The sequence below is a fragment of the Prionailurus viverrinus genome, chromosome B2, assembly GCF_022837055.1.
Source record: "Prionailurus viverrinus isolate Anna chromosome B2, UM_Priviv_1.0, whole genome shotgun sequence".
NCBI lineage: Eukaryota > Metazoa > Chordata > Mammalia > Carnivora > Felidae > Prionailurus > Prionailurus viverrinus.
Window position 1 is genome coordinate 119,656,615 of NC_062565.1, and position 12,195 is coordinate 119,668,809.

The 12,195-nt window shown below is 38.9% G+C and overlaps 1 long non-coding RNA gene across 1 annotated transcript in view; it reads left to right on the forward strand.

Annotated features, from left to right (window-relative positions):
* Window positions 1-1,723: 1,723 nt before the first annotated feature.
* The window catches only part of LOC125166314 (uncharacterized), a 109,477-nt gene continuing 99,005 nt past the window's right edge, over window positions 1,724-12,195 (forward strand). The window contains exons 1-2 of the long non-coding RNA XR_007152425.1: window positions 1,724-1,871; window positions 7,329-7,451. This is a non-coding gene — a long non-coding RNA (uncharacterized LOC125166314). The remainder of the gene's footprint in view (window positions 1,872-7,328; window positions 7,452-12,195) is intronic.

Consider the following 12,195-nt stretch of genomic DNA (forward strand, 5'->3'; position numbering starts at 1 on the left):
GCTTCTTGCTTAAATTTCCTCCAAAGCTCTAATTGTTTTAAGAAATAACTTCCAAATCCTCAGCCTGAGATTCTGGCGTTTTCTTGCTCTCGCTTCTACCCACTTATCCAGTTCCTGTGGTTGTCTTTTTTTCTTTGACCCTTGGACTTCACATGCTCTACTCATAAAAAACAAAAAACAAAAAACAAAAAACAAAAACAAACAAACAAACAAACAAAAAACCAGTATCACTGGACTATATCAGAAATGTGTTTCTTTGCCTTGAATGTCATACTCCTTTTATCCAGAGTGCTCCTACTTCCTTTATTTCCTAGGCTAACTGATAAATCATCATTTCAAACACTTTACTCATACATGAATCTGGGTTGTGTGTACTTTCTATGTTCTTTACTTTTGTCAGTCATTTCATTTGTCATATTATAATCCTGTTTTATTGTCTGCATCAATCACCAAGCCAGTGTCTTTGATTTGAGTGGTTTGATTTAATATGTGGGGCCTCATCTGTGGTCTGTTTTAAAAGCTCCCTGGTGATTCTGGGTTACAAGGATTAAAACCCACTGAACCAGACTGAGAGCTCCATGAAGACAGGATGGTTGACTGTCTACTTCAACATCACACCCCATTTTCTAGCTCAGTGCCAGAAACATAGTAAATGCTCAGGAAATATCTATGGATCAAATGTCATTGTAGCCCCAATGCTTGATGTGGTATTAAGCATAATTGTTGAATGAATGAATGAATAGCTTAAATTCTACAAGGATTACACAAATTAGTAAATCACAGATCCTGTTTTTAAAAAATTACAGTTGGGAGCAAGTGAGGGGAACTGGAGAAGCACACATTCTGATATAATCACTTACACAACCAATGATAGAAATGTTTGCAGTGGTTGTGATGATTTGTTATGGAGAATCTCTCTCTCACAGTGAGGATTCTTCTTTCTGAATGCAGAAATTTTCCAAGTGGTTTGGCGTATGTCCAGTTAATTGAAGCTTTGAACAAACTCCCTTTAAGTTTTTTAGAAAACTGCTAAATCTTCTGAGGTCATTCCAGACCATTTGCCTTTCTCTGTTATGCACTAAGGCAGGAAATGTTTTCCTCCGTTTTGAAATGAGCAATTCAAGGGGCCAGTAAAGAATGCATGTGGTGGGACGTGTTATCAGCCCCCTCCAGCTGTTTACCAGGGTCCTTTTCATTCTTAACAGGGACATCAAGTTCTTTTGGATACTAGTTAGGTTTTATACATAAGACAAAATAAACATTTCCTGGAGGGCTTCAGAGGGTAACTACTCTTCCGTCTTATCTTGCATTTTCCTTCAATCAGAAAAGGAAAAAATAAGATTTAATGTGAGAGAGGCCTACCATTTATCAGGTTAGGCTGTAGTCAGTTGATACATTAAAACATTTTCTTGAGACTGAAAGCAGTAAAACCTCTCCGTTTTCTCCATCTTGCTTGCTTGATTTTTTATGCTTGTGAATTGTCCGGGCCCCAGCCCAAGGTCATCTGAGAACAATAGTACCTGAGTCATTAACGTTTTTAAGGTCTTGTTTAGGAGGGGTTGTTTGGGGCTGCTGTAGTCTGACCTGAGTCATCCCACACTGGGCCAGGGAGGCTAAAAAACTGGACTCTTCCCAAAGGAACGGTTGTTATTATAGTGAATCTCCAGAAGGAAACGTCGTTAGTGCTAACTGAACATGTATTTTGCCTCAGATTTACTGTTGGGCAGGGACAGATCATGACCTTTTAATCAGAATAGGCTTAGATTGAGTTTTTTGGTACAAAATAAATTTCGCTTCTAGTAGGATTTGCCAGAGACCACCCTGGGGGAAGGTTCGATGGTTCATTTGGAGATCTTGGGATTTGGAGTCAGGTAAGACTGAAGTTTAAATCCTGTCTCTTGCCAATGTACTATGTGAGTTAGGTAAGATACCTGTTTGGGGCTCAGGGTTCTCATGTATGAAAGAAAATAACTAACAAAGAAATGAAATATCACTAATTTTGTCAGATGCTCCCTTGCCTAAAAAATATTAGTTAAAACTATGTTATGTGCTTTCCAAAAGTGTCCTCCTCCCACCCAGGTATTGTAATCTATGTTATTACAGAGAAGCATGTAGAGAATGACAAACACTTGAATAAGGTAGAACAAAAGAATATGATGGAAAAAGCATTGAATTTGAAATTGAAAGACCTCATTCTTAAACTCAACCCTAGCTCTGTGTCTTGAGGCTCGCTTGTAAAATAGAAGTAATATCTCCCTTCATATTATTATTGAGAAAGTCAGATGGTATAATGTTTATAGATCTACTTTGAAAGAGTCAAGAGCACAGTGCCCATATTAATTATCATGAAGGTTGTATTTCTTCTCCTACTAACCAAAACCAGGTTTAAGAGTGAGGAACGGTACACAGCTGGGAAAGGGGTATTTTTTCAAGCCAGAAAGGAAGGTGGTGATTCAGGATGCGATCTGAAAGCAGTGTTTACATTTTCGCAGCTGCCCCTCAGAGCGGAGCTAAACCTCATGTAGACAGCCCAGTGTTGGCTTTAGTGGGGCAGTTAGGGGCGGCGGAGATATAGACGTGCCTGGAAATAGAGCATTCCTGCATAAATTTTGTGTGATGTGCTCATGAAAAGGATTGTGTTGTGTAAAACTATCGAGAGCAAGACTGAGGACTTAAAGAGAACAGAGGTTTGTGGGAAGAGTAATAAAAATAGTGTATATGTGCATTTATTTTAATGTCACAGTTCATAATAGTTCTTGAAGGCATCCGTTACTGAAACAGACAGAATTTATTGGTGCTAAAAAGCTGCTCCAATGGGTAATCATTTTCCTGACTGTCCTGAATCGTTCTGGAAGTCTTCCAAAACAGTCTTCCGTGAGTCATCTCTTACAAACTCATTTTACAGCCTTCAGGTCCCATTGACTTGGCGCTTAGCATTTTTTGCACTTATATTTTCATTTTGTTAATTTCTTCAAGTATTAGGAAAATGGGTAGCCCTTCCACCTGGGCCTGGTCTTCAGTCCCCATCATACGAAGGTGGAACCTAAACGGGTCTCCCTTTTACACTGCATGCCCCCTCTCTTTGGGAGTCCAGAGAAAGAGCAGCAATGAGACTTGGGCGTTTTTGTTTGGAAGAAATCAAGTACACAAAATACAGGTAGAAATAGTGCAGATGTTAAATTGTCATACAAACGCAAAATTACATATTCTTCCAATTGTCATTTGAAGCCCACATACAATGAGTCACTCATTTGGGTGATATCTCGGGAAATAGCATGGACTGTTATTGTGAATGGAGAAAACACCGTTTATCATTTATAGGCATTCACTCCAAGTAAGTTTATCAGAGAAACTCCGGTATTTTCTGATAAATTTTCTTGTGAATCTAAAACTGCTCTAGAAAAGAAAAAAAAAGATGAAAAAGAAAAAGAAAACAAGCCCCCCCCCCCAAAAAAAAAGGCACAACAAACTGGGTGAGATGTGAGAACAAAGGACAATGGAAGTTTTGAGATGGGAAAATTACTTCAGACTTGGTTTTGGAAAGTAGGGGACAGAGATGGAGTAAGAGCTTACTAAGATGTCAAACCTGAGCTTGACCTTGAAGGAGAGGTCTTGGAGTGTGGAAAGGAATGAGCAGCGGCACTGAAGCCACTGAAGAGGGGGACCATTCGGGTCACAGAAGTGGCGTGGTCAGATTGCAAAGACGCAGGCGACTATTGGTGGCAGCTGCTGTCATGTTAAATATTTCTTCCTGAACTTAGAGGGGAAATTGGACTCAACAGCATATTAATTAGAAGCTCTTTTAAGTGTTATTTATACATATTACTAATATGGGACACAGGAGATCTAGAAAAGAATGATGAAAAAATTAGTAAAATAACACCTTTAATATTCCTATTTAAAATGTTGATTTTTAGGCTTTTTTTTTTTTACTTTGTGAAGCGTTATTTTACACATTTAGCTTAGAAGTATTTTATTAGATATTTTCCCACGTCATTAAAATATTAGCCACACTTTTTTTTAAGTAAAATCATTAAATAATAATTCAATAATTATTTACCTAGAAACAGCACAATAGTTGAGCAGCTTCTAAGGGAGCTCTTGTGGTGAACGGATACCCCTCGGAAGCCTCTGATGCCTCATAGAGAAGGTCAAGAGAAAACAACAGCTCAGTGGGGTGAATTGTTGAAATCTGGAGGTGTAACTGGATTCATATTTTCTGATTCCTTTCTGTAAATCAGTTAAATATTCTTTTCCAATTTATTAATGTGACACTAAACAAAGAGAAGTTTAAAAAATTCACAGTCCTCATTCAGATACTACGTTCTTTTGATTTTATGATTTTGATGTAAAAATAAACAACATCATTGAGATAAAGGAGACACGAGGTGAGCCCTACTGTTTCCCCATTGTTTTGTTTGGGGTTTTTTTTTTTTTTTTGCCTGGGACTGCTTCTTGCCATGGCACAGGGTGGGGAGCCCAAGCAGATTTACAGTCATGCTGAGTTTTGGGGTCTGAGATTGGAATTTGTGGCTGCCTGAAGCATCTGGAATTTGCAAGCCAGTGGTATTCAGAGAAGAGGAAGCTGCACAGAGGGTGGGCACCAAAACTCTGTGTGAGGATTCAGCTGGGATCTCTGCTGGGGGTTAACCAGGCTTGTGTAAGGCAAGATTCCATGAAATCTACCAAGGATCTGCTGCAGGGGTGAATGGTGATTCCTGAGGTTGTGCAAGGTTGTGTGTTGCTGAGAGAGGTTGGAGAGCTGGCCCAATCAGCAAATAGAAGATACGTACACAGAATTTTCAGTGTATGCTACATCCATGTGCCTCTCTCTCTTCTTCTCTCTCTCTAATTTGTCCATATGAAAGTGTGTGTCCTCTTCCAGGTCCTGCTGAAGTAATTCCTAGGAACAGAATTACCCATTATTTACCCAGTCTTACTATTATGAAATTAACATTTATTTGTAAAACAACGGATAAGAAACACCACCTGATTTCTAGATACAATCTTAATCTAGTACTGAATCAAAGCAGAGGGAGTTTGAATTCACACTATTCAAATTATTTTGAGACTGATCTGGGTTTGACAGTTCTCAAAACTAATTTTTTGATAAACTTTCAGCTTTATTTTTTAAGAATTAGGATTTCAAGGGAAATTAGCTTTCTACTTTTGCTTTAAATACCAATTTTTTTCCTTCTGTACAAATCCTTTTGCATAGAGTTAAAAAACATTGAAAAGACTTTTAAAAATTGATGGGGTGCCTGAATGGCTCCGTCGGTTCCGCGTCTGACTTCGGCTTAGGTCATGACCTCGCCTTCATGAGTTTGAGCCCCACATCAGGATCTCTGCTGTCAGCTCAGATCCTGCTTTGGATCCTCTGCCCTCCTCTGTCTCTGCCCCTCTCCCAGGTGTGCTGTCTCACTCTCTGTCTCAAAAATAAATAAAAACACTAAAAAAAAAAAGTAAAGACTTAAAAATCGAGAACAAAAGGATATTAAAGTGTTCAGGAATTATTTTGAGTTTAAGTAAAAGCCTATAATATTCTTGAGTTGAAAACTTTACACCTAAAATATTTTCAAACTTTGAAAAATAAAAACTAGTCATTGTTTTATTTAGAATGATGTTACTTTTAGGGGGCCTCGGTTGAGCATCCGCTTCGGATCTCACTGAAAAGAACAGCTTTAAATCCAAATGACAGCCCTGCCTTAGTTTAAAGCTAAAGTTCTCTTTTCTGCCTGTTATGGATCTTTGATAAGAAATACAATTGCTGAGAAGTCTGTTTTGCTTGCTGTTTGCTACGAGCATTGTGAGGCCTTTCCTGAATGTAACCCGCTGTGTAGTAGAATGGGTTGTAAACCTTCCTAAATGTAGTCTGATATGTGATGGAATGAGTGATTGTACATAAACTAACCTGCATTTCTCGCTTCTGTAAACCTGCTTGCTTAGCACATTCCTCACCTAGCCTACCCCCTTCCCCCTTCCCCCTTTTTTCTCCCACCACAAGTAACGGACAAAGCCTTCCCGCCAAAGGACAGACAAAGGACGCCCAATCAGAGAACAACAAATGTCCTTACTTTAAAATCAACTAATCAGGCCCCTCATAATTTGAAACCTCCCCTGTGCTATTTGTCTCTGTCTATAAAAACGCTGTACCAACCCTGATCGTGGCCTCTTGCGTCACCGGCGACGAGTGCGCGGGGGACCAGGTTCGAACCTGCAATAAACGACCCTTGCCGCTTGGCTTTGACTTAAGACTCTGGTGGACTTTTGTGGGAGGTTTCGGAACTTCGGGCATTACACTCACAGCTTGTAAATTCAAGCCCCGTGTCGGGCTCTGTGCTGATGGCTCAGTCTCTGTCTCTGTCTCTGTCTCTCTGTCTCTCTGCCTCTCTCCTGCTTGTGCTGTCTTTCTGTCTTTTAAAAATAAACATTAAAAAATTAGAATAATGTTACTTTCAACATAGTTAAATAATAGTAACATAGTTTGATACTAAGATAATGCAAATTATTGGTGTAAGGCAAGCAGTCTTGAATTATTAGTAGTGGAACAAAAATAAGAAAGATCTCATGGTATAAAATAGACTTGACCCAGTGGCTAAATGTACTTTTACAGCTGTTTGGACTTTTCAAGAGTCTTGCTATCTTTATAATGCACACTTTTAGTTTTCTGTATTGCACTGTGTGTATTTATGATCATTTATGCTGAACGGAGAACAGTTTATGTATGTTTACTCCTAGCATCCAAGCAACTTGGCTGGTACTTTTTTTTTTTTTTTTTGGTCATTTTCTGTTAGCTCAGATGTTTGCAAGCCTATTTGCATAGAAAGGGGGGAAAACCTGGGTAGAGTGGTTTTCTGTGTTGCCTAGGGATAACAGAAATCCATTCACAATTGCTTATTAAGTTTAAAAGTCCTTATAAGGAGTATATTCTATAAAGATGTGTATGAGAACAAAGAATATATGGTTTTACCTTTTATTGGATCATCACCATCCTAATAAACTTGCCTTTTCATTTGGCCAGATATTGGTCTTCCCAGCCTCTAACATATCGAGGTTTTCCCAGTTCCATATACCTAGTAAACAGGATAGGTACTCTTAAGAGTTTTTTAGCCGTGAGATGTATCAGTCTCCTATGAATTGGACTCATTGTTTTCATCCTTTAGCTCTAAAAAGAAACCATTTTTACACATATTATTAAAAACATAGCATACAACTGTTGCCCCTACATTAACTGAAGATTTATATATCAATATGTGTAATTTACCTATATGTTTTAGACAAATTTTCTTTTTTTCCCTTCCCCCTCCCCCCCCCCCCTCCTGCCACAGGTTCATTTGTACACAAGCACAGGAGGACACCAGCCCCATGCGAAGCCCAGGGGTCATACTCGTTCTTCTGTAGAAGGTTATCTGCATAATTTTGTGACACCTGAACTGTGTGTATTCCTTCAGGTAAGATATTGTTTCCTTTAGCCAAGCATCCTGGGACATGATTTACCTAGTAATGCTTTAATTATTTTGAGTTTCCTCAGATCCCACAGGTAACCAGTTTGAACCCGATAAACCTGTAGTTTTGGGGGTGCCTGAGTGACTCAGTCAGTTAAGTTTCCATTTCTTGGCTTTGGTTCAGATCATGATCTCATGGTTCCTGGGTTCAACCCCTGCATCAGGCTCTCAGCACAGAGCCCACCTTGGATCCTCTGTCTCCCTATCTACTCATCCCCTGCTTGTGTGCTCTTTCTCTGTCTCTCTCTCAAAACTAAATGAATATGAAAAACCAACAACAACTTTAGTTTTGAATATTTTCCCCTCAAGCCCACACAAAGATAAAGAAGTTTTCTTGACACTTCTCATCAGGAGATAAATATTTTCTAGACGCTCTCTCCTGCCCCCGGTCTGGAAAGGTCCATCCTTATGGCCAGAATCTTAATTTTTTTTTTTTAACATTTATTCATTTTTGAGAAACAGAGCACAAGCAGGGGATGGGGCAGAGAGAGAGGGAGATACAGAATCTGAAACAGGCTCCAGGCTCTGAGCTGTTACATTTTAACTCACCATCTTGCAAGTATCTAAAAGTAAAAAGTCACTGCACTCTAAGTTCCTGGGATGAGCAAATGCCCTCAGGGCACTATTTCATTTCAACCTTCATTTATCCCTCATTAACTGCTTCCTCTTCCTGGTTGGACCCTGGTGTTTTTTCTTTCTTTCTTGTTCACCAGTGCTTTTTCATTTGGAAAATGTTTACTTAAGTGTAATACCCATACAGAAAAATTACAAGCACAAATTATAAGTAATACAGTGTGAGGAGTTGTTACAAGCTAAACATGTTCATGTAACTATCATCTAAATCAAGACAAAGACTATTACCAGAGCCCCAGGAACCTTCTGACCCTTTGTAAAGGCATCAGCCACTTAACTATAATAGCCTCTATCCTTTTATTTTTATAAATTAGCTTTGCCTGTTTTTGAATTTTAGGTAAATGGAATCATATAGTCTATATTCTTTTGTCTATGAATTTATTTGCATGACATCATATTTGTGAACCTTACCCATATTTTCATGTGTAGCATTAAAAAAATTTTTTTTAACATTTATTTATTTTTGAGAGAGAGAGAGAGAGAGAGAGAGAGAGAGAGAGACAGAGACAGAGTGTGAGCAAGAGAGGGGCAGAGAGAGGGAGACCCAGAATCTGAAGCAGACTCTAGGCTCCAGGCTGTCAGCACAAAGCCCGATGTGGGGCTTGAACTCGGTGACCCGGAGATCATGACCTGAGCCCAAGTCGGATGCTTAACCGACTGAGCCACCCAGATGCCCCAGTAGCTTTTAAAAAAAAATTTTTTTTTTAATTTTATGACTGTACTACAACTTATCCAGTCTATTTATTGATGGACAATTGAGTTGTTGAAAATTTGGGGCCATCACAAATAATGCTGCTGTGAGCATTCTTATGGAAGTCTCTTAGTGAACATATACATTCATTTCCATTTGGTATATAGCTATGAGTGGAATTGCTCAGGTGTACATATGTTCTTTGGCACTTTTCCAAAGTGGTTGCTCGCGGTTACGTTCAGTGAGCAGCGAGGGAAAGCCACAGTAATTCTGCGTCCTCCCTGACACTTGGTACCGCTGGGCGTGTTTGTTTGTTTAAATATTAGCCATTCTGATGAGGGAGAGGAAACTCACCACTGTAACTGACATCTCTCTGTAGGTTAATTATTGTGAATACCTTACCTAATGCTTATTAGGCAGCCATTCGCTTTTTTTTTTTTTTTACTTTCTTAGTTCTGTTCTGCACATGAGGTCTTTATAATATATATATAGCAAATATATATACATATAGCAAATATCTTCTCCCACTCTGTGACTTCACTGTCTTAATGTTGTTTAGATGAGTAAAATTGCTTAATTTTAATGAAATCCAGTTTTTCATAGTTTTCCTTTCTGGTGAATGTGTTCTTTGGCGCCGTTTAAGAAGTCTGTTCCTCCTTAATTCTTGAGGATAATCTTTACCTGCTTAAATCTTTATGGCTTTGCCTTTCATATTTACACATCACAATTCGCATGGAATTGGTTTTTGGTTGTCATAAATCGAGAGACCATATATTTGACTGACTGTTTCTAGATTCTGTCTTCTTTTCCACTGGTCTGTTTGCTCATGTGCAAATACCACCCTCTTATTTACCATAACCTCACAGTAAATCTTGAAATCTGCTAGTGTGAGTTCCCCAACTTTATTTTTCTTCAAGAATTGTTTAACTGTGCTTGACCCTTTCTGTATTCATACAAATTTTAGCACCAGATTTTCAATTTCTGTTGAAATACCTATTAAGATTTTAGTTGGATGTTATCAAATTTGTAAATTAATTTAGGGATATTCAAAGTTTTACAGTATTGATTCTACTAATTCATGAATATTTATTAAAATCTTTTAAATTTCAGTAATATTTTATAGTCTTATACAGAAGTCTTACACATCTTTTGTTAAATTTATTCCTACATATTCAATACTTTATGGTCTTGTGTTATCATTTCTTTAAAACTGCATTTTCCAACTGTTTTTGCTAGCATATGCAAATACAAATGATTTTTATACCCAGAAACCTTGTTAGATTCACTTACTAATTCTGTCAATGCCTTATCAATAAAAATTTAGATTTTTTACATTCACAATCATGTATTCTGATTCTTATATGTTTCATTCTTTTTCTTTCATTTTTTAACTGGATAGCGAATAGATGTGGTTTTATCGAACACACTTGTTCTATCTCTAAACTCTGAGGTAAGCTTTCCATTGTCCACCAGTAAGTATTACATTTACTGAAGGTTTTTGTGGAGATCTATTATCAGGTTAGGGAAATCCCTGTCTATTGCTGTTTGCTAATAGCTTTTATAATGAATTTCTATTACATTTTATCAAAATTGCTGTGCAATTGTTTTTTCTATTGTATTTTTATGATTCATTTTCTATATAAGGTAAAAGTTTAGTTCTCTGCTTGAGTAAAACAGGCAGTCATCTATCTGGTCAGGATGTGGGTAGTTTTATACATTTCCCTTTATTTTATGTTTATTTATTTTTGAGAGAGAGAGAAGGTAAAAGTTTAGTTCTCTGCTTGAGTAAAACAGGCAGTCATCTATCTGGTCAGGATGTGGGTAGTTTTATACATTTCTCTTTTTTTTATGTTTATTTCTTTTTGAAAGAGCGAGCGAGTGAGGGAGGGGCAGAGACCGAGGGAGACACAGATCTGAAGGAGGCTCCAGGCTCTGAGCTGTCAGCACAGAGCCAGACTCGGGAACCGTGAGATCATGACCTGAGCCAAAGTCAGAAGCTTAACCCACTGAGCCACCCACGCGCCCCAGGATGTGGATAGTTTTCAATGTCTGTTTCTTTTTAGGGCGCCTGGGTGGCTCAGTCAGTTGAGTGCCCAAATTCTGCTCAGGTCATGATTTCAGGATTCGTGGGTTTGTGCCCTGGATCGAACTCGCTGCTGTCAGTACAGAGCCGGCTCTGGATCCTTTGTTCCCCTCTCTCTCTGCCCCTCCCCTGCTCACTGTCTCAAAATTAAATAAACGTAAGATAAATTAATAAGTGTGTGTTTCTTTTAAAGACTTCAATCTACTCCTCCTGTTTTGAGTTCCCCCACTGTCCACTCCCATGCATTTTTATACCCCCCACTTTGGGAGCACTTAATGCCTTTAATTCCTTATAGTTTCCAGGATTGCGTGCCACAGGTTCTCTCTCTTTCGTGGCTTCCTCATTCCTGTCCTCTTTTCCTCCAGCCCTGTTGATGTTTAGCACTTAATTTTCTGTAAGTTGCTAAGTTACCTACCATTATCCCCTCAGCTTTTCAGCCTCCAAAATTCTTATTCATTTGTTTGACAAATGTCTTGCAGTTAGGATGACCAGATTTGGCGAATAAAATCCCAGGATACCCAGTTAGATTTGAATTCTACACAAACAGCAGATGGGATCTCTCTGTACTCAGACATTATCTGCTGTTTATCTGAGGTTAGTTGGTCATCCTGCCTTTTACCTGGCACTCTTATTGTGAGTACCAATAGGTTTAGGTATTGTAGGTGTAGGTGATACATGAGAGATTAAAAATGTTCAAAAATCCCTGCTCTCAGGAGGTTACATTCTGCCGGTAAGACAGATATTGTACATGCGTAAATTATGTAGCATGTTAGTGATACGTGCTATGGAAAAGAAATGAAGTGGGCTAATGGATGTCAGATATATAAAGATTGAGACTGCACTTAAGGTGCGTCAGAAAAAATATCAAGGAGAGAGTGAAGCTACAGTAATTTTAGGGAGAAGTGTACCCCAGGCAGAAGGGGCAGCACATGAAGCCCGAGGCAGGAGTGTAGCTAGTAGGTTTGAGGTGGGAGGCCATTGTGGTCCAAGCGGGTTAGCAAGATAAGGTCAGGAGCAGGACAGGAATGGGAGTCCAGACCAGGTAAGGCATTGTGGGCCATTGTGAAAACAAGGCTTCTCCTCTCAGTCAAGAAGGAAGACAGTGGAGTGTTTAAACACGAGTGATGTTGTTGAAAGACATGACACTGTTGAAAGAAGCAATCTGGCTTCTTTCTGGCTTCTATGTAGAGAATGCGCAGCGGTGGCTCAGGGGAGGCTAAGGAAGAAGAGATTACTGCAGTAACCTAGGCAAGAGATGATGGTAGCCTTGACTAGTGTGGAGC